The sequence below is a fragment of the Pangasianodon hypophthalmus genome, chromosome 8 (assembly GCF_027358585.1).
Source record: "Pangasianodon hypophthalmus isolate fPanHyp1 chromosome 8, fPanHyp1.pri, whole genome shotgun sequence".
In the NCBI taxonomy this organism is placed as follows: Eukaryota; Metazoa; Chordata; class Actinopteri; order Siluriformes; family Pangasiidae; genus Pangasianodon; species Pangasianodon hypophthalmus.
The window spans coordinates 19,181,172-19,203,467 of record NC_069717.1 but is presented as its reverse complement, the minus strand read 5'-3'; the positions used below and the strand labels follow the sequence as shown (position 1 = coordinate 19,203,467).

The 22,296-nt window shown below is 44.3% G+C and overlaps 2 pseudogenes; one reads left to right on the top strand and one right to left on the bottom strand.

Annotated features, from left to right (window-relative positions):
• Nucleotides 1-4,737: 4,737 nt before the first annotated feature.
• LOC128318700 (uncharacterized) lies at nucleotides 4,738-6,530 on the bottom strand (annotated as a pseudogene).
• Nucleotides 6,531-9,552: 3,022 nt separating this feature from the next.
• The window catches only part of LOC113533566 (cyclin-dependent kinase 17-like), a 38,775-nt pseudogene continuing 26,031 nt past the window's right edge, over nucleotides 9,553-22,296 (top strand).

Here is a 22,296-nt window from a genome sequence, read left to right as displayed (position 1 = left end):
GGGCACGACAAGCAGCTCGCAAGGCTGACCTCTTCTCTCTGTCCTGAAGTACAGAAGGCCTCCCTGCACCAGGAAGTAGGCCGTAGGGAGCTGCTGTTCAGGGTTCTCGTGGACTCCCTCGACGACACGCACCTTGCCCCAACAGTTCTTTAGTCTCTCATCCTCCTTCTGCTCCCAGCTGAAATTTCCCTCGCGGGTGACCTGTGAAAACACAGACGACACAGGGTTAGCATGGATGGAGGACTCACCTGCAGAGGTCGCCCCGGCATCTCCCTTGCTCTGGGCTATACAGGCCAGCCGGGCCCTCGGCCGCTTGGTCCTGGTTCTCTTCCCCTGGGGAAGCTTTTCTTTTCTCCGGCCTTGGTGAACCCTGGCCAATCACGTCCCAGGAGCAGGGGAACAGGGAGTTCAGGGACGAGGCCCATCAGCAGGGGCCATTCCTTTTCCTGATGTGGCAGATTAACTTGGGCCATGGGAGCCTCCCGAACGTCCGCGTGCACGCAGGCAACGGTGAGGAAGCCCTTAGTCTTCGGGGTTGGGATGAGGGAGGGCCGCGCCAGGGTCACTGTGCTGCCAGAGTCCAGGAGGGCTGAGATAGGGCACCCATTAACTTTGACAGGGATGGTGGGCAGGCTGGGCAGTGTTCCGGTGTGGAGAGCGCAGCCCACCAGCCAGGGTTTGCTCACCCATCTCAGCGGTGTGGAGGGGCCCAGCTCAGTCGGCATGGACACGTCCTGTGGTGTCCTGGCGGCAGAGCGACTCAGGCTATGTCTCCCCTCTCCCGGTGGAGACATTTCTGGTCGCGGGGTAGGTAGGCTCTGGCTGCGTGAGGTGGCCTTGGGATTGTAGCTCCAGCAGTGGAGCTCTGCCACAGCGCTGGCGGGGAAGAGCCCACAGTGAAGCAAAATCTTGTGCTTCACCGTGTCATTCTGTTTCGCCTCCTCTGGTGACAAAGCGTTATATGCCAGCCGGGCCTCCCCAGTGATGAAGGGCACGAGGGTGCGGGCCCAGGCCTCCTGGGGCCACTATTCACGTTGGGCGACCGGTTTGAACGTCAGCAGGTAAGCTTCGACATTATCCTTTGGTGACAGTTTATTAAGGAGGCGCTGGGCCTCTCAGCAGGGGTCGGGGAGTTGAGGTGCTGTCTCGCCGTTGTAATTCCAGAGGCTCTTGGGTGGTCATCTGAAGCCCTCTCGCTAGCTCCTGGGTGACAGCCTGCTGCTGCAGGGTGGCCTGAAGGAATTGCTGTAGCATAGACTCCATGACCGTCAGCGTGGTGTTCATGCCCACATCCTCCACCAGTGTGACGTTGCGGGTTCAAAGAAAAGTTGAACACACACACACAGAGGCAGTCAATGCAGGGGATGTGCTATTTATTTTCTTTTTTTAGTTCACAGAGTGAGGAATGGTGAAAGGGCAAAGTGTGGGGAGTGAGGCTGAGTGCAGGCAGTGAAGTCTCGGGCGCTGCACGGCAGGCATGCAGCAGTGGCAAGGCAACGAAATGGAGGGGAAGCAGCAGGCTTTTCTCGGCAGCAGGGCACTTTTAAAGCAGCAGCGGAGTGTTGTCCTCTCTTATATCTGTGAACGACAGGGAGACAGCCATTAGTGAAGAATGTTTCTCCACTTACCTTCCTGTTGGTAGAGTGGCTGCAAGCTCCTTCTATAGCTCCTCGTCTTCTCCCGGAGGGTGAAAAGGAGCCTTGCCACTCATTGTCGGCCAGCCATGCAGCGCTTAGTCGCTCCGTCCCACAGCCACGCGCACTCCGGCTATCAAAAACAAATGTGGTGCTGAAAGGGTGCTGTCTTTTCAGCCCTGCGCTGTCAGTCGTGCAAGGAGCATTAGATGGTTTCCATGCGCGGGCTGTCGACCCGCCGTCACAATACCTAAATCTAATCATCTTTCCTTCAGCAGAAACTTGTGCTTAGTAGTTCCCTAAGTGCACACGTATGTGTAATATTATACCTCCTTAGAGCGTGGCAGCCTGAGACCACAGTAGTCAGTAGAAGCCAGCATGAGGGAATCCGTTATGCAAAAGCTCAGACATGCTCATTTTGGGGTTAAGAGAACCCTGGCAGGTCCTGGTTTCTGACTAAGGGATAGCAGCAACTACTGGTCATGTCAGTATATACTCTCTAAGCAGTAAAGGGAATCCACATGGGGACCCCACAAGGGTCTTGCATTCAGTTGGAAGGGTGACCAGTTGTTTGGTGTAGTATGCACACTACACAAGTGATTGCAGGCAAAGCTCACACACTACACAATCTTTCACCTGGAGAGATTCGTACCGAAGCACTTCTGATCCCAAAATCTTGCTTTCTCATGATAAGAGTTACATGATAAGAACTGTCTTATCATGTGACTTTGTGATTCTTAAGAAAGCTGGAGATACAATAGCTAAAAAAGTAGCTAAAGTAAAAAAAAGTAATGTTGTATTTGTTTTTATTTTTGCTGTTGCTAACAACTATTTGGGAATGACATGCCAAATAATTTCTTAGAGACACATTATTATTATTATTATTATTATTATTATTATTATTATTGATTTTGCCCTCGTCCTCACACACAAACACAATGATCTGGGTTCAGGGATCTGCTGCGCAAGACAGCAGATGAATTTGACCTCCTCTCAGACTTTCCTTGGCTGTTCACAGCACTGTTTTTGCTACTAGTCCCACTATATGGTCACACTATACAATTCATTGCTGAGAATGTCAAACATGCTTGAACATATTGGCATCTCAGCAGGGCCAGACTTATGCATGGGTTAACCTGGGATGTAGCTCAGGGCCCAGATGAAAGGGGCCTCTAAATGAATCAAAAGTGATAAATAAATATTTAGGTTTTCAGTCCAGTGTTCAGACTATTTTCAAAGTGATATTGCCACTGGCTCAAGAAACAGGCACTTTAATGTTTATGTTGTTCATATTAGGCTTGTGTTTATTGGTTTACGTTTTGACAGTAGGATGGAACACGTGCAGTCATTTGGGCTTTTGATATCAACTAGTCATGTCGGATAACAGAATATAGAATAGTTGAACAAGTCAAGTCAAGGACATACCTTGTATTTTATTTTAGGAATTCCATTTGGACTAGCTTTATTGTGGCTTTTCTTTAATGGGATGCATTGCTGCCTGTTAACAATCCATTTTAGTGTATTGTGTGGATGCATAGAGTTTTGATTCAAGGTGGAAGCATTGGGTCTCTTACTGTGGTAAATTTAGTTTTATATTTGGGTATGTCCGCTCAATAGCGCACAAATGGCATGCCAAACTACTATAAGGCTACTCTAAAATGTGGTTCAAAAGGGAATTCAACTGATTTAAAGTTAGTAGGAAGTTTTCTCTGAATACACTGAGTATTGATATCCCTGAAACAAAGACATTGCTGTATAGGAGCTATGAAATGCAAACCACTCTAACCTACTACTGCCAAAGCAGAAAAAATCCCCACAGCCACACTCCAAAATAATTTGGAAAGCCTTCCCAGGAGAATGGAGGTTATTATAACAGCAAAGGGGGCAACCTTCTGCGATATAGTGTATTTGTAACGAACATGTAACAGATTTTTATATAATTATAATTATTCAAAATTGATACTGATAATGAAATAGAATAATATTAATCAGGTAAAATTAATGCATGAGAGTGGCTGAGTAGTTGCTATTAGCTGCTGTTAGATCACGGTCTCTTAATACCATGTTATCATGAAATTATAGTAGCTGCTGTTTTGTGCTATAGCAGCATATATTTTTCTCTGGTTAGAGCAGTTGTAGATTCATGTATGTATAGGGCCCCAACAATGGTTCAAGGCCCCCACCACCACCCCATGTCCGTCTCTGCACCTCAGTGACCACTATGAGAAATTGAGCTTTTGCAGCTGGGGGGACTCACAATGTTCAGTACAGCCACAGTACAATAGCAGAGTGTTGCACTGAATGGACCATCTTCATGCTAAAGCTCCTCCCAGGTAAGTATGAACTCTGCCTGTCTGAGTTGTGCCCTTGCAAAGCTGTAGGCAGCAGGATGAGAATGCACAATGCCTCTGGGTTTGGGCTACGAGTAGTTCTTCCAATTGAATGAGACCTGTGTATTAATGTTGCACTATGAGAAATTAAACAATCATAACTCTCTTAATTGTGGAAGTCATAAGATTCAGCCTAGTCAGAGTGCAATGGCAAGACCCAGAGAGCAGGGATAGATTCTTACATTAATTTCTCACAATGATAAATTAAGCAGTCTTTTTCACTGCCTGCATTTAAGGAAATTTGCATGGTTCAGCTTAGCCAAAGGACACTGTTGCTCTTGTAGGGTGGTAAGGTGGTTGGATGAGGGTGCAAAAAGCCATGTGTGCCCCTTCCAGTTGGATGCAAGAACCTTGTGGGGTCCCTATGGGGGCTGCCTCTATTGCCCCCAAAGTACACTGACAATTCCAGCTTTCAGAGCCCTCTTCAAACTGACACTAGACTGACCCTTAGACAGATAAGCACATACAGTATATCTGCAAACATTTGAAGCACACAATTGTCTAGAATGCCTTTGAATGCTGTAGCTTTAAGATTTCCCTTCACTTGAAGTAAGGGGCCCAAACCTGAACAGAGTCGAGCCGGCGGTCTCCGCACCAGGAAGTGAAAAGTTTCCACTTCAGGGCGTACAGTTTCCTCGTTAAGGGAGCTCTTGACTGGAGGATGGTCTCAACAACCTCGGCTGAGAGACCGGAAGCTCTGAGTTGTGCCCCCTCAGAGGCCACACCCACAGCTTCCACAACTCCGGGCGGGGGTGATGGATGTCGCCCCCCGCCTGTGAGAGGAGGTCCCTCCTGACGGGAATCTTCCATGGAGAGCCGTTGAGAAGGGAAATCAGGTCCGAGAACCATACTCGGCCCGGCCAGAACGGGGCTACTAGCAGCAAGCGGACCCCGTCCCGGCGCACTCTCTCCAGGGAAAGGCATACAGACGCAGCCTCGGCCACGTCTGTACCATAGCATCCAGTCCTAGGGGAGCTGGATGAGTCAGAAAGAACCAGAGGGGACAGTGCAATGTCTCCTGAGTCGCAAACAGATCCACCTGAGCTCGGCCAAACATACGCCATATCTGCTCCACCACCTCGGGGTGGAGCCTCCATTCCCCGGGCATCGGCCCCTGCCTCGACAGGGCGTCTGCTCCCATATTGAGATGGCCAGGGATATAAACTGCTCTCAGCAAGAGGAGTTTCCCCTGGGACCACACAAGGATCTGGAGCGCCAGCCTGTAAAGGGGGCGCGAGCGCAGACCTCCCTGGTGGTTGATATAAGAGACCACTGCCGTGTTGTCGGTGCGCACCAACACGTGGCGACCTCTTAGGTCTGGGAGAAAGTGTTTCAGTGCTAGAAACACGGCCAGCATCTCCAGGCAGTTGATGTGCCAAGTGAGATGGCGGCTGCTCCACAGACCACGGGCAGAGCGGCCACTCATGACCGCTCCCCATCCGGTGAGAGATGCATTTGTCGCTAGCGTTACGCAGTGACAAGGAGCTCCCAGCACCGGGCCCTGAGACAAGAACCCAGGTTCCCTCCACATGTCTAAGGCACGTAGACACCACCGCGTGACCTTGATCATGCGGAGCAGGTTCCCCCTCAGGGAGAACCCCCTGGTCTTGAGCCACCACTGTAGGGGTCTCATGTACAGCAGGCCAAAAGGTATTACGTTGGACGCAGCTGCCATCAGACCCAGCAGTCTCTGAAACTGCTTCACATTGAGTGACCGGCCTTCTCTCACTCTCGCGACTGCTGTGAGGATCGACTCGATCTGAGCAGGAGACAGGCGTGCCTGCATCGTGGTCGAATCCCACACAGCACCCAGATAAGTGATTCTCTGTACTGGAGAAAACACACTTTTCTCGGCGTTTAATCTTAACCCCAGCTCTTTCATATGGGCGAGAACGACATCTCAACGCCGAACCGCCATCTGCTCCGATCGAGCTAATACCAACCAGTCGTCGATATAATTCAGTATGCGGATGCCCCGGAGTCACATAGGAGCCAGAGCAGCATCCACACACTTCATGAAGGTGCGGGGTGAGAGTGCTAGGCCGAACGGAAGAACCCGATATTGGTAAGCTTCGCCCCCAAAAGCGAACCTCAGGAACTTCCTGTGTTGAGGAAGGATGGAGATATGGAAATATGCATCTCTTAGGTCGATCGTGACAAACCAGTCTTTGGAGCTGATCTGAGACATGACCTGTGTGACCGTCAGCATCCTGAACTTCAGTCGTGAGACTGAGAGGTTCAACTGCCGCAAGTCCAAAATGGGACGCAGCCCTCCACCCTTCTTGGGAACAATGAAGTACCGGCTGTAGAGCCCGGACTCTCTGTCGCGAGGAGGGACCACCTCGATGGCCTCCTTCCTCAGGAGAGTGTGTACCTCCTGTTCCATTACCAGAGCCTGCTCAGGCCACGGGCCTCCCAGACCCGCACCATAGGTGGCAGGGTTGGCAGATCGACCTCCCGAGGGCACTGAGGCGAGACGGGCACCGTATAATGAGATGTACACCATCCCGCCCCAGAGGGGCCCGCCCTAGGAAGCCCTGGGCCCAAGGCATCAGGGCTTCTTAGCCGCGGCCCTCCTCGACAAAAGAACGCTCCTCAGATCCGTCTTCATGTCACAGGGACCAGGCCCAGAGCGCCACCGAGACTCTCGGTCCCGCCGCGGGGGAGCACGGGAGGCAACACTCTGTTTCCGTGCCTCCCTGTGAGAGGAGGCAGTACATGAAGGGGGCTGCCCCCGCCCAGCAGCCCCACGAGCCAGAGAGTGGCGAGGGAGAAACCGCTGGAACGCCGCCGCCTGCTGGTACCTGTTGACGACGGAGCTAACAGCGTCGCCGAACAGACCAGAGGGCGCCAGTGGGGCGTCCATAAGAACGACCCTGTCCTTCTCTTTCATGTCGGACAGGGTCAGCCAGAGGTGTCTCTCCGCCGCCACCAGGACTGCCATAGACCGGCCGATAGCACGGGCGGTCTCCTTGGTGGCGCGGAGAGAAAGATCTCCCCGTGCTCACCCAGCTCTTTGAGCAGGTCGGCCTGGTAAACCTGTAACACCGCCATGGTGTGCAGACACGCACCAGCCTGACAAAAGGCAGGCTCTGGCGTGGAGGTGGCGGTTTATTGTGCAGGATGCGCTCATCTAGCTTAGACCCCTGCGGTTCAACCCGCGTTTCAGCGGGCCAGTCAATGCTAAGTTTAGCAACGGCCCGTGAAACCACCTCCAGCAGCTCCTCATATTGAGTAGACCGCGGCAAAACGTCAACCTCCTTGGAGGAACACAGGCGGAGCGCCAGGCCCGCTCCCCAGGGGGGAGAAACCGCAGAGCGGGCTTCCAAACCCAGAGAGCGGACAGTGGATCTGGAGGGTGAGGAAGGAGAAAGGGACTCGTTTGTCTCCATTCCCTCTGCCAGATCCATCTGCGAGCCCCACGAGTGCAACCGCTGCTCTGCCTCGGCAGAAGCGGGGCCGGCACCGCAAGGCACGCGGGTGAAGGCTCCCTCCTCAAAGAGAGCCTTCCGGGAGCGAAGCGCGCGCAGCCATTTATTCTCCGGCAAACGCTTGCAATGCGAGCAGCCGGCTCCCTCGAGAGCCAACTCTGCGTGCTCTGCTCCCCTCTCGCCCTTATGTTCAGATTTGTCCCTGGCCTTAGGCATGCCTTTTTCAGACAACACAAAATAGACAAACAATGGAAAAACAACATGACATAGAGCGCTTGCTGAATGACAGAAAGCTAGCGCGGCATTTGCCGCTCGGGCTTTTATGCTTCTGGGTCGCTACGTCACCCCGCCCGTGACGTGTCGCCCATCCATTGGACTGATTACACATGTGATTCAGAGCGCGGTCACGCTGAAGGCGTTCCCATAGCGTTTCGGAATCTCAAGTGTTTTTCATCCAGGGAGCCCTTCCAGAGGAAATAATGACAGAAGACCACCTCATGATCACAGCACAGATTTAATTTTTGAGAACAATAGGGTAAATATACACCCACTGCCCACTTTATTAGGAACACTTGTACATTTGCACATTTCATGCAGTTATCTAATCAGCCAATCATGTGGCAGGTCAAGAGCTTCAATTAATGTTCACATCAAACATGAGAATGGAGGAAAATGTGAGCTCTGTGACTTTACCCGTGGTATGGATATTAGTATCAGATGGGCTGGTTTGGGTACTTCAGAAACTTAGAAAATTAGAAGACAAATCACCTGGTCTTTTTCCAGTCTTCAGCTGTCCAGTTGGGGTGAGCCTGTGCCCATGATAGCCTCAGATTCCTGTTCTTGGCTGACAGGAGTGGAGTCTGATGTGATCTGCTGTTGTAGCCCATCCACCTCAAGCTTCGACAGTTGTAAAGAGTTATTATATCCTTCCCGGCAGCTCAAACCAATTTGGCATTTTCCTCTGACCTCTCTTATCAACAATGCTTTTCCTCCCACAGAACTATCGCTCAAACAATATTTTTTGTTTTTCACACCATTCTGTGTAAACTCTAGAGACTGTTGTGTGTGAAAATCCCAGGAGATCAGCAGTTTCTGAAATACTCAAACCAGCCCACCTGGTATCAACAACCATATCATTATCAAAGTCACAAAAATCACACTTTTTCTTCATTCTGACGTTTGATGTGAACATTAACTGAAACTCTTGCCCAGTATCTACAGGTGTACAAGTGTTTGTAATAAAGTGGATGGTGAGTGTATGTACCGTCATATTAATTTATTTGAGCCAGTAGAGCCGTAGATTTGATACACTATGTATCAGTAACAACACTTCCAACAACACTTCCTTCATATAAAGTCACCAGGAAATTAGACAACTATGATAACTAAATAATGACGATAACAACAATGATACTAGTTAATGGTAATTTCCACTACAGTTATGTGATTAAAAAAAAAAAAAAAGTCAGACCCCCTGGATCTGGATGGCATTAGTCCTAGAGGTAAACCATGTAACCAGAAGTCTGATGTGGCACTTGACTATTTTATATATATATTTATGTTATGGTACTTATATTCATCATTTTATACTGAAGTTAGTTTAAAAAAAAAAAAGCCTAATATGCTGAAGCTGTAGCATATGACTGAAGCATGATTGTCCTTGCAGGCCTCTGAATGAAGTGAGCTGAAATGGACCGCATGAAGATTATTAAGAGAATCTTAAAAATCTTGCTTTGGCCCTCTGTGGACAATCAGAAAGGGTTCCAGGTAGAACTTATACAACTGAAGAACCTCATTTTGCTAAGAGTTAATGCTTGGATTGTATTCTGCCACATCTGTCACTTTTGAATAGATAAATCTCTTGTACGTGAATATATTTGACCTGTAACTGTGCCTGTTTTGACAAGAACTTTATGTCAAACTGTCCTACAACTGCTTACATTTATGTAACTTTATATTTTAGTTCTACTCTGTGTCAGACTTTTTCCCTTGCATGGCTCCTGCTTTGACCTCTAGGTAACTCAGTACCCAACTCTCCTACAGCTGCTCGTCTTTCTATTTCATTTCTCTCTCTCTCCCTCTCTCTCTCTCTTTCATCTTTTCTTAGAGTCCATGGTTTGCCCTGTGCCCCCTCCCGCATCCCAAAGTGCCCCTTCGTTCTTGCACCACTACACAGGGGATTTGAGGCGCGGCGTGATGCGTAGAGACGGCCTGGACCGACCCTACCTTTCTCTTCACTGGACTGGGTCTCTTGGTGATTCTCTATCTTTCCCTCTCTATCTATCTTTTCCTTCCACTTTTGGGCATGTGCTGATTTTAATAATAATTATAATACAATTAAATTTTTTCTGATCATTTTCGGTATCACGTTATTATAACCTCACAGTGAAAGCTAAACTTTATCGTTCTAAATCTTTTTTATTTTTATGTGTCTTAATTTCTTTTTGAAATGACATTTATTCTGCAAAGGCAGAATGTTTGCAGAATGCTGGCTGATTAAAGAGGTCAAGTACAAATATGCTAATAAGCAAAATCACCTCAGTGATATTGTGAAGTGTTTCACAATAAGAATATCATCCATGTTGAATATTTCAGTGTGATCACATAACCAGTTATCAGCACATGGCTAGTCTTTATATTTCTCCTTTGCATGCATCTCTGACTTTTCTGTATATCTCTGTGGTTTCTTGTTTTTTTTGCTTATGTTCTTCTACTTGCAAATGTCAGTCTATAGGTGATAGACAAACACCAAATGGCAGTAGTGCTGTCCAGGCTTTTTCAAGAGGAATGATGTGTAATTACATATAAAGGAAGGCATGTAAAGAGCCTCCTTAGTATAAAGACAACATATTGTTTAATAAATGCATTTTTTCTTTCAAAAGGATTTTGTTTGTACAGTTTGCACAATGCATATTTTGCAGTCAGATGTCAATGTTGATGTAGTTAGTTTTAGCCCATGTTTAAAAAAATATCTTGATTAATTTGTGGCGATTTTGATTTGACATACAATGCTTTGCAAAAGTATTCAACCCCCTTAAAAGTCATCAGAATCCTCTGGATTACAGTTGACACTTTGTTCCAGCTGGAATTTTTATTCAAACCAATATGCTCTTAAAGTCAAAATTCATTATTTATCACTGAAAAATCCTGCTTATATAATTATTCTACCCCTTCAGACTGGTACTTGGTAGAACTACCTTTTGTTGCAATAACAGCTTTAAGTCTGTTGGGGTAAGTTCCTACCAGCTTTGCACGCTGACTGAGTGATTTTCATCCAAACGGTGCCATAGATTCTTGAGTGGTTGAGATCGGGACTTTGACCTGGCCACTGTAGAACATTCATCTTTAGTTGTTCAGCCACTCCTGTGTTCCTCTGGCTTTGTGCATGGGATCATTGTCCTGTTGAATGGTGAAGTTTCTCCCAAGCTTTATTTTTTTTAGCAGACTGAAGCAGTCTTGCAGTATCTCCTTGTGTTTTGCACCATCCATCCGTCTTTCAGTTTCAACAAGGTGCCTAGTCCCTGCTGAGGAAAAGCATCCCCATGACATGATGCTGCCACGCCCACTTCTCTTTTGGGATGGTGTTTGTTGAGGAATGAGCAGTGTTAGGTTTGCACCACACATAGCATTTTGAATTTTTCGCCAAAAAGCTCCACTTTTGTTTCAGTTGACCACAAAACTTTATCTCACTTTTAACTGGGTGATTTTTTGATGCTTTTTAATGTTGTTTTTTACTTCAGTAATGGCATCTTTCTAGCCACCCTCCCATACAGGCCAGTTGTATGCAGAGCTCTTGCTCTCTCTGATTGGTGCACCTTCACTCCAGACTCAGCCACTGAACTCTGCAGCTCCTTCGACGTAATTTTTGGCCTCTCTGTGGCTTCCCCTCTAGTCACCTTCTTGCTCTGAGGCTGAGTTTTGAGGCACGGCCTTGTCTAGGAAGCACTGGGGTCCTCACAATTGATCCAACAGTGCTCACTGGGATCTCCAAACACTTGGATATTATTTTGTAGCCTTTTCCTGTCTTGTGCATGTCTATAAGTTAATCTCCTTAGAATCAACATTCATCTTGTACATGATTTTCTTTTCTGTTTCTTTGATTATATTTTGTATGATTCTGCAGAACATCATGATCAGACTGTAGGGATGTCAAATTCCTTTAAAATTGCATTCAGATTTAATGTTTGAATGCAGTTGAATATGAATTAGGCTTGTAAAGAGTTAATTTTTTTGTTGAATCATGTTTATCTTGGGAAATAAATGGGAAGTGGTGGCTCAGTGGTTAAGACATTGGACTACTGATCAGAAGATTGAGTTGAAATCACTGCACTGCCAAGCTGCCACTGCTGGGCCCTTGAGCAAGGCCCTTACCCTTCAACTGCTCAGTTGTATGAATAAGATAAACGTAAGTCGCTCTGGATAAGGGCGTCAGCTAAATGCCGTAAATGTTAAATCTTTAAGATGGGGCAAAGTCATGCAAGTGTTCTGCTTGAAACGAGTAAAATTCAAAAGCCTTGTAATATTTTGTATTACCTGTAATATTCAAAAGGTTGTAATATTTTATGTACGCAGTTTATTTCATGCTATGTTTGTTTTTCATTTTTACCTCATTTTCTCCCAATTTGCTCATTTGTCAGTTCTTACCCACTAGCTAGCTCTCTCTAGCAATCGGGAGGGTGAAGCCTGATGTGCTTCGTCCAAGACACGTGAAACCAGCTACTGCATGTTTTCGAGCTGTTACTCTTGATGCGTCACTGGGTGACATAACTCACTCTGCATACGTGGTCTGACACCCACAGTCCCTGGATTGACTGGGGATACAGTAATGTCATTCCTCCCACCAAGAGAGCACTTATGGTTTGACGGAGGTATGTGGCATCATCAGGATTCAAACTCATGATCTCCTAATGATAAGGGGACCGCTTTTCTGTTGTGCCACTCGGGAGCCTCACAATGTTTCTTTATTAGAACAACAAATTCCCTTTTGCCCATTACTCCTTGCTATGTACTACTACACCCCCTTATCTGATGGACAGCAAGGGTTCTTCTAGTGTTTTGAAGCACAGTGAACATGCAGGACTTCCTTAAAGATGTATTAGTCTGCTGTCAGAAGGACTTCTGATGAAGTATGAATTAGACTTTACAAATGACGCACATATTAAAAAGGTGAGTCAAAGAAGACAAAGAAGCAGCAGTAGGACTCCTATAAATATTGTCTCTAAGTGCAGTTCTTTACTTGGACATTAAGCTTTGGAAGTTATGGGTTTTATTAGTATCATTAAGACTTAGTCCAGATTAGTGTTTCTTGACTTACAAGAATCTCTATTTCTATTTTAATTCTCTATTTCTATTTTTTTCTCTTTTCTATTCTAATTTCTATATAATCAGTCAGACAAACTGTGATTTGCAATATATCCAACCACTGGATCTCACTAGTTTCTTTGTTGCAGTCTTCTGTTTAAATGTTCTGTCCCAGAAATGGGATTAGCTGGTCTCTATGAAGTTTCTAAAAGGCAATCCATGAGTCCTCACAAGCATCAGAATACTTTGTTACAAACCGCTTCCATTAAGATTTTAGGTGCTCTAAGATTTAGTGATTTACGGTCATTGTGATTTTGTGTGTGTGTGTGTGTGTGTGTGTGTGTATTTGAAGGCATAGTGCATGAAAATGTGAAAATGGGGTCCGATGGAGAGAGTGATCAGGCGTCAGGGACTTCATCTGATCAGGTGCAGAGTCCTGTCCGAGTGCGAATGCGTAACAATCACTCACGGCATATCTGCAATGAGGTAATACACAATCATCTGGAAGAGCAGACGTACCATCTACGTAACTATCCATAATATAAGCTCTTTCTCTCTCTCTCGCACACATGCGCACACACACACACACTGATACAACCATAAATTGTAAATGTTATTAGTTCTAATGTTTATTCTGAAGCTGTACTGTTAAGCCTGATAAAGATCAGTGAAAATGTGTATGAACAGAAAGCAATATAAATGGAGATGCATCTGTATTCATATTATACTTAGGGCGTTAACAGTGGAGTTTAATGCCCGTGTTGCCTTTTTTGCTGATGAGCTGTTTCATTTAAAATTGCTATCCATTAGCGGTGTCATTTTGTCTCCTCTTCCCTTTGGGTTTCTGTGAAACACGTTACTGATGTGAGCCAAAAAAAAAAAGAAAATTATCAAAATGGAAAAATTTTCCCTGGAAAAATATTTATTATTTTTAATACATGTAACACAATGTATAACTGTGTCCTCTGTAAATTGTGCTTGGAAGTTGTTTAGTTATACAGATTAGGTGGGAATCCACCAACAATAATAATAGTAAAAAAATTAGCAGGAGATGGTGAACTGGGGAGAATTTAAAACCACAGTGTATTGAATTTGCACTGTATATGTACATCATTTGAGCTCATTGGTACATTATATCACATGTGCATTCGTGTATTTATGCAGTGCAGGATAAGCATTTTGTGCTTTCTGCCATGAAATTAATACTTAGTGATGTTTTTTCCATCCCCATGTCTTATTTCCCCATAAGATTTATTGATTTTAAATGTGTATATAACTTGACTCCTCTTACCCAGTCACTCTCATGTTCTTTCTTCCTCTGTAGGACATTAATAAGCGTCTATCACTGCTGGTGGATATCCATTTGCCGGAGGGCTACTTGGAAAAATTTGCTATGAACAGTCCTCCCTTCGATAAACCCTTGAGTCGGAGGCTACGGCGAGCTTCACTGGTAAGCCAATTATTTAGAGAGCACTCCTAGTATTGTAAAATCCAACTATAAGCACAGATTAACCCATTTATTATTTAATTTATATTATATTGTTATTTTTTTATAAGTTGTTCCTCAATGTTTTTTAATTTTCCTTCGGATTTAACTCGCCTGTTAAATACCACATTTAGTAGATGTGTTGGAGCACAGGCCTGTGCTGGATATCTTTTTTTTAATCAACTGATATTAAGTTTTCGCTTAAATAAGTCCATAAATTGTTAATTTGTAAAGGCTTATGTATACCAAGCTACACTTGAATCTTTTTTTTTCGCATTAGGCCTTGAACATGAAGTTTCAAAGCAAGCTTTGAACTGCACACACACACACACACACACACAAAAGAACATTTTACATTTTGTTAAAATGTAAAGCAGTAGTGTTAGTGAGTCAGTAGAGGAAAGTGTTCAGGCTAAAATGTTAATTCAAGTCAAAGCAGTTGGGTGGAAGTTGGCCAGGCTTGTACATCGTACATCGTCACAGTACATCGTACAGACTCACCCAAACTGGACAGTTGAAGATTAAAAAAAAATTACCTGGTCTTTTTCCAGTCTTCAACTGTCCATTTTTGGAGAGTCTATGTCCATGATAGCCTCAGATTCTTGTTCTTGGCTGACAGGAGTAGAACCTGATATGATCTGTTGTAGCCCATCCACCTAAAGGATTGATGTGTGGTGTGTTCTGAGATGCTTTTCTGCTCACCATGGTGGTAATGAGTGCTTATTTGAGTTACTATAGACTTCCTGTCAGCTCAAACCAGTCTGGTCATTCTCCTCTGATCCCTCTTATCAACAAGGTGTTTTCACCCACAGACCTGTCGCTCACTCAGTGTTTTTTGCACCATTCTGTGTAAACTCTAGAGACTGTTGTGTGTGAAAATCCCAGGAGATCAGTAGTTTCTGAAATACTCAAACCAGTCCTTCTGGTACCAGCAATCATGCCACAGTTAAAGGCACAGAGATCACACTTTTTCCCAATTCTGATGTTTGATGTAAACAATAACTGAAGCTCTTGACCTGTATCTGCATGATTTTTTGCATTGCTCTGCTGCCATATGATTGGCTGATTGGATAACTGCATAAATGTGCAGGTATGCAGGTGTTCTTGTTAAAGTGACCAGTGAGTGTATATTAGGAGTGCAACTCAATACAACTATCTGTATCTGTTTAGCATTCCACCCGTCTTTGTAATTGGATTTGAATCTGAAGTGGGCGTGGCTTAAACCAGAAAGGGGGATTCTCACAGATCTCACAGAATTGGTGCAGTGTGTGTATGTCTGAGGGAAATATATAGTGTAACTATGATGATGGCTAACATGCTGCATTTACTATGTTGGTCAGAGGACACACTGACGATACATGGAAAAAAGGGAACACATTTACCCTCTGGCAGAAACTCAAATAGCTATACAAAAAAACCCCCAAAAAAACCAAAAAAACAACAGTATCAGCACAGTAGACACATGCAGTATGAACTTAGGTTTGTGTAGTGGATAGATGTTGAGGTGCCTGTGTCTTTAAGCTACAGCAACGGTGTTGTGTCGCACCTGTATGACATCACTAGATGCGACTGATTTGTGACAATTGTTAGCCTCGGAGCTCCTTTAAAAGCACGGCGTTGGCGATGCTAAGGTAAGTGGCAGTTTTTTTTGTTGGTTTGCTCGTCTACCCTGGGTTTTCTCCTGTTAGTCGGAGCCCGTAGAGGTCTGTGCCTTGATTGTAAAGGGTGCAGTTGTTGGAGTCCTGCTCCAGGAGTTTGTTGCTGCTTGTTTGCGCTTATAGTGCGTATATCTCATCTGTGAGTGTTGTAAGCCTGAGGTTGTGTTGCATCGGTTCCTGCTTTCCGGTATGTAGCTTTCTTGCTATATTTAGTATATTGGCTTTAGTATGCCACTTGATTCACTGTTACCTGCCCCTATTAGGCTGTGTGGTCGGTTGACTGGGAGGTTTCCCCTTTTTTTTAAAGGAGCTCCTCTGCATCGCTGCTTGTGGTATGTCGCTATGTTAATTCTTATCTTTCTTTTTAATTAGCTAGTTATATATGAGCTTATAGGTGCCTTTGGTGTCCTTTATTTAGCAGGTGACTTCTGCTGCTGATTTGCTGCTGTGACTTCAAACCATTGGGGCCGTCTGCTGACGGCGAGCTGCTGTTTTGTTTCTAGCGAATTTCTTTATTGTTTTGTTTGTGATACTGTGTATTCAGTTTTTTTTGTAATTGTTGCGCAGTGTGTATAATTAGATCATCAGCGCGCTAAAATCGTTAGAGTGGTGATGTTTGTACGAGTGTGTGTTTTTCTGGTTTTTTTTGCGGGTAGTTGGTAGTGTGTTTGTGTGTGCGTGTTTGTGTGTGGTGCTAGCGTGTGTTTGTGTGTGCATGTGAGCATGTTGGTGTAATTTTGTTGGTAGATGTTTTTTTTCTTTCTTTCTTTCTTTCTTTTTTTTTTTTTTTTTTTTTTTTTTTTTTTTTCTTTGTTCCTGTATTTTTGTTCATTTCTTTTTGTGTGTTCTGTTTCAGGAGTTGGGGGACGCCGGCAGGGAGGCTTGGCACCGGGTGGCTGGGTACCTGTGTTTGTGTGTGTTTCACCTTTCTGGCAGTGTAGTGTCACCTGGGTGTGCTGTGCAGTGTATGTGTGCGCTTCATGTGTGGTCTTTTTGGACCCTCCTTCCAGATCGCCTCCCTGTGGTAAGCCCCTGTCCTATTTTATGTGTGTGTTCTGTCCTGTAGGCCTACAGAATAACTGAACCCTGGTTATATTTGCAGTGTTTGCTATTCTTTTTTTATGAGTTGTAACAAAATCATTGAAAGGAATTCAATAAAGAAATTGTTTAGTGTGAATCCTGTCTCTGTTTACTTGTGTACGAACCAGTGTTCCTTATGTGGGCTTAATGTGGGTGGTTTTTTTTTTGTATAGTTAGTTTTCCTAAGGGGGGCATAACTCCCCTGGGTGGCGTGGTCGGTAATCTAAATTCTTATTGGTACCTTGGTCTCGCTACATTTGTATTAGCCTAGTTTCTGTCCTGCAAGTGACCAAAGTGTTTCTACCCAGAAGGCATAAGAGAAAGAAGAGCAAACTGTTGGATGTGGGGGTGGACATGCAGGGCCAGAGATTTAAAGAAAACTTTTGTTACGTTTTAAAATATATACACATTTTTAGGCATATTAGAGTTATTTCATGGCTTTGGCCTTTGAGTGTAGTAAATGTGTAAATGCACTATACACAAGATAGTAAACGCAATAAAGCCAAATAAAAGGAAATATAGATAATGGTTATTATAATCAAAATAGTTTCTTGAAAATCTCAACTCTTCAGTAAACTCTTATATGGGTATATAACATATAGCAGACAGACAATGTCGCTAGGAAGCATGACTACTAAATTCTTACTGTATATTTCTCTCACACAGTCTGAAATTGGCTTCGGGAAACTGGAGACATACATCAAATTGGACAAACTCGGAGAAGTAAGTTCATAATCCTGTAATAATTTATCACCTCACAGCTTCACCTCTAATTTAAGCATTTGTTTAAGCAGAGGAGTTTGTGAAAAACAAAGGCGGAGAATCGAAAGGGACTTTATTTGACTCTAATGATAAATTTAAAATGTAAAATACTTCATCCCATCTTTATGCAGTACAGGTAAACTGACAGGTAAGCTTTTCAAAAAACACTACACAACTATTTATTTTCCTGATGGCATATATGAATATCCAAAACCCAATCTGTCATGTACTCATGAGCATCCATAAGGGCGTTGACACCCCATACGCACACACCTTAATGTTACTGCTGGATTGAGAGTATTCCACCAACAAAAATATCGAGTGGCATTTCTGTGGTCCGAAACTGGTATCATAACAAATGATGATGGGTTATAATACTGAATTATACACCTACAAGTTACATCAATGTTGTGCCTGATACACTTGTACTAGTGTCATACACTCTGCCATGCCACTGGGTTACTACAAATAATATTTGGTTAGTAGTGCTCCTATGTTGGATCCTTTCCACTGATGGACAGGCATAGATGGTGGCTGACATGAGCTATGGACTGTAATTATATACTTACAATGTGTACCTGTTTGGTTTACCGTGGTGTAAGGGCTGATAACTGAGATGTAATTTCCCTACAACATGCGTCAGCTGCAGTGAAATATGCATACTCACAGTCACAGCATGGTTATTGCTTTCTCAAAACACTTCCCAAATTGTGCCTTCAGATTATTCTCTCTTAAAGGAACAGTTTATTTCTCTCTTAAAGGAACAGTTTTACCTTAAAGCTCTAACATGGACTGAGTCTTCTTTCAGACATGTTAAAGCATTTCCTTTCCTTAAGCCTCACCAGAGCAATGTCTATATAGACATTGATAATCTGGATTATCATTGTCAAATAAAAAAAGGTTTCTTTTAAAAATGTTTATCGTTAGGCTTGTAGCAGCCCAGGTTGGAGGAATAAAGGACTGAGCTCATTAACTGATGTTGTACTGTCTTTCTATCTTCATTTATTGTCCTTATTAACTCACAACACCGTAAGAGCTAGAACAGATAAACAATATTGGGATTCGTTAAAAATTCTCATTCATATAAATGAAAAGAAACAATCGACTATTTAACAACAAAATTATGGAAATAATACTAACATTTATCACAACAATATAAAATTACTCATAAATAAAGCAAACACATAAAAGAATCATTAAGCAAGATATGCTATATATATACAAATGCATAAATATACATGACTAGCTTGTTCTCCCTTCCAACCAGGTGCCAAACAACAAAAAAAAAATACAAAAATACTACAAAAATAAAACAACAAACAGTGACTGGATGCCTAAATTCACTTGAGAATGTCCTTAATTATCTACTTCAGCTCCGTGACTCTGTGACACTTCTCCATCTATGCACGATCTCTGTGTAAAACGCGACCTCCGTGCAGGCACGAACTCTGGGCATTTCCAGCAAGCCAAAAAAAGGTCTCTACAGGTGAAAATAACTCAAAGAATGCAAAGTAACGTTCTAAAATGAGCGAATGAGTTCTAAATTAAATTTTCTATTTCTAAGGCTAGATGTAAAAGTAAACACAGAAGTGAAACATATTCTACTGTGAATTGCTTAAATCAAAGGATATATCAGGAAGTTCAGGCAGCCTCCAGACATTGTCAACCATCCATGTCAACGACAGTCTCAATAACTTCTGCCAAGCGGCACTCATTCCTGGGTAGATTGTCTGTCTTCTCCAAGACTATGTCTCCCACTTGCATGTTCCTTCTTGGTGTAAGCCAGCATTGTCTAGTTACGATGTTAGACAAGTACTGCTTCCTCCAACGGCCCCAAAATTGCTCTGCTAAGTATTGGACATGACGCCATCTCTTGCGAGCATACATGTCTTCTCGGACAAACTTACCAGGGCTGGTAAGGCTTGGGTAGTTTTCAGGGTGAGCAGATGATTTGGAGTTAGAGGTTCAGGACTTTTAGGATTATTCAGATTATCTACTGTGGGCGGTTGGCTATTTACAACCGCCATAGCTTCGTAGCAGAAGGTCCGTAGAGAAGAGTCATCAAGACTTCCAGAAGAGAGAGACAGAGTGGTATTAAGAATACTTCTCACCGTCCTAATCTGTCTCTCCCAAACTCCTTCAGTGTGGCTTGAATAGGCCACATTGCAGACAAAGTCACACTGGTTTTCTGCTAAGAGTGTTACCAGACGGTTTGTGTCGATCTCCTTCATGGCCTTTGCAAACTCATTCTTGGCTCCAATGAAATTACTGCCTTGGTCACACTTTATCTGATGGACTGCTCCTCTGATCGCAATGAAACATCACAGGCCGTTGATGAAGGAATCCGTGGACATGTCACTCATCATCTCAATATGGATGGCTCTGCAAGAGAAATGGGTAAAGAGAAGTCCATACCTCTTGTACGATTTGCGCCCTTGTTTAGTGATGAACGGACCAAAACAATCCATTCCGCAGTACGTGAATGGAGGGGATGGATCTATATATGCTCTGGGGGCAGGTTAGCCATTTTTTGCTCTTCTGTGGGTCTGCGAAACTTACGACACTATACACACTGTCGTACAAAGGAGGCTACAGTCCTATTTACACCAGGGATCCAAAACCCTCTTGAGCTGATCTCATTTGTGGTCAGGCCCTTACCTTGATGTCGAGTTTTTTCATGACAATCAGCGATGAGAAGTTTTGTGAGATGGTGTTCCGTTGGAATTATCACTGGATGTTTAATGGAGTTGGGAACAGAAGCATCACAAAGTCTTCCTCCCACCTTAAGCAATCCATCGTGATCTACCAAGGCATCAAGATAGTAAAGCCTGTTGTTGTGTGGGAGTTGCTTGCCCTTACTAAGTAAGGCTATCTCTTCTGGATACATCTGGCTCTGTAAATCTTTGATGATGTGCTTAGCATCTTCATGCTCGACTACTGTACTGTGAATGCTTGACTTGTCCTTCTTGGCTCGACGGAGTAGGCGTGCAATCACTTGGATGACTTTGGACCATGAAGAAAACCTTGTGAGACGGTTGGGTAAACTGGGATACTCCGCTGATTGTGTATTCAGAGATTGAGCCTTCTTGACCTCAGGGTCTCCAATCGGAACTTGTACGTTAACATCCACAGAGAGAGGTATGTGCCTTTCCCATAAAACCTTTGATCCAGTAAACCAATTGGAAGTGACAAGACTGTCAACACTCAGACCTCGTGACACATGGTCAACTGGATTCTCGTCTGAGGGAATATATCGCCACTGTTGAGGAGCTGTGCTGTGATGAATTCTCTGAATTCTGTTTGCAACGAATGTGTGGAAGTGACGGGCTTCATTGCTGATGTAACCCAACACTACTTGAGAGTCAGTCCAGAAATATGCCTCTGCATCTGTAAGATCCATTTCTTCCTTTAACACATCATTTACTGCAACTGACACAACCGCAGGAGTCAACTCTAACCGAGGAATTGTTGTTACTTTGAGTGGGGCTACTCTAGATTTTGCCATGAGCAGAGCACAAGATGTTTCCAGCGCCTGGCAGTCTCACTGGTAGGGATGTAGGCACGATGCACAGGGATACATTCCTTGGTGTATGCAGGAGGAAGGTTCAGAACTACTGTGGAATTAAGGCCTCTAACTCTAAGACCTGAGACTCTTTCACTTGATATCAGTGAATCTCTTCCAACCATAGTAGTGAGCCTAAGAGTGACTGGGCATGAGTCTACCTTCATACTTTGACTTACTGAATAATCAATGAAGACAGTGTCGCTTTGTGTGTCTAGGAGAGCGTAGACGAGTTTCTCAGAAACTGGGTCACTTTGTGAAGACACCCACACTGGTGCTATCATCGAGGTGTTAGCAGATGTACATCCAGATTCTACACTCAAAGATGTCGTCACAACTTTCTCGTTTGCATTGTCTCGGCTTTGAACAGGGGAGGACTTCACCTTTCTGAAGATATCATCGTGTAAGCAGGTCGGATGTCTACCCTTGCAAGTATTACATGTATGTCTGTAACGGCAGTCTCTGGCGCTGTGACCAAGCTTCAAACAACCATAGCACAGCTTAGTGTCCTTGATGAACTGTCTGCGCTCTTCAAGTGACTTTGCCAAGAATTTAGAGCAACCATGAATTTGATGTTCACTGCTTTGACAAAGCAAGCATGGGTTTGTGACTTTACTAACAGGTCTCAAGTTCTCATATTTGGTGACAATCTTCGTATGGAAGACAATGGCTTTGTTCTTACTAACCTTGGGGTTATGTTTCTCCTTACTTCTCCACACTTCTGAAGTGTGAAGAGCACAGAAGGAAGTCACTGGGTTGCAGGCTACCTCTGCCTCAACTGACATGAAGGCAGCAAAATCACGGAAGGTTGGGAAATCTTGAGTCTCACTCAGCATTTGTGTAGTTTGACGATTCCAATGGGTGGCTGCCCAGTCATGAATTTTGCTGACGAGTTTCCTGTTCTCTTCATAATCATTCAGTATCTCCAGTCCCTTCACATGAGGCATAGCATCTTTACATGCATTCAGGAAATCTGAGAAATTTCTGAGTCC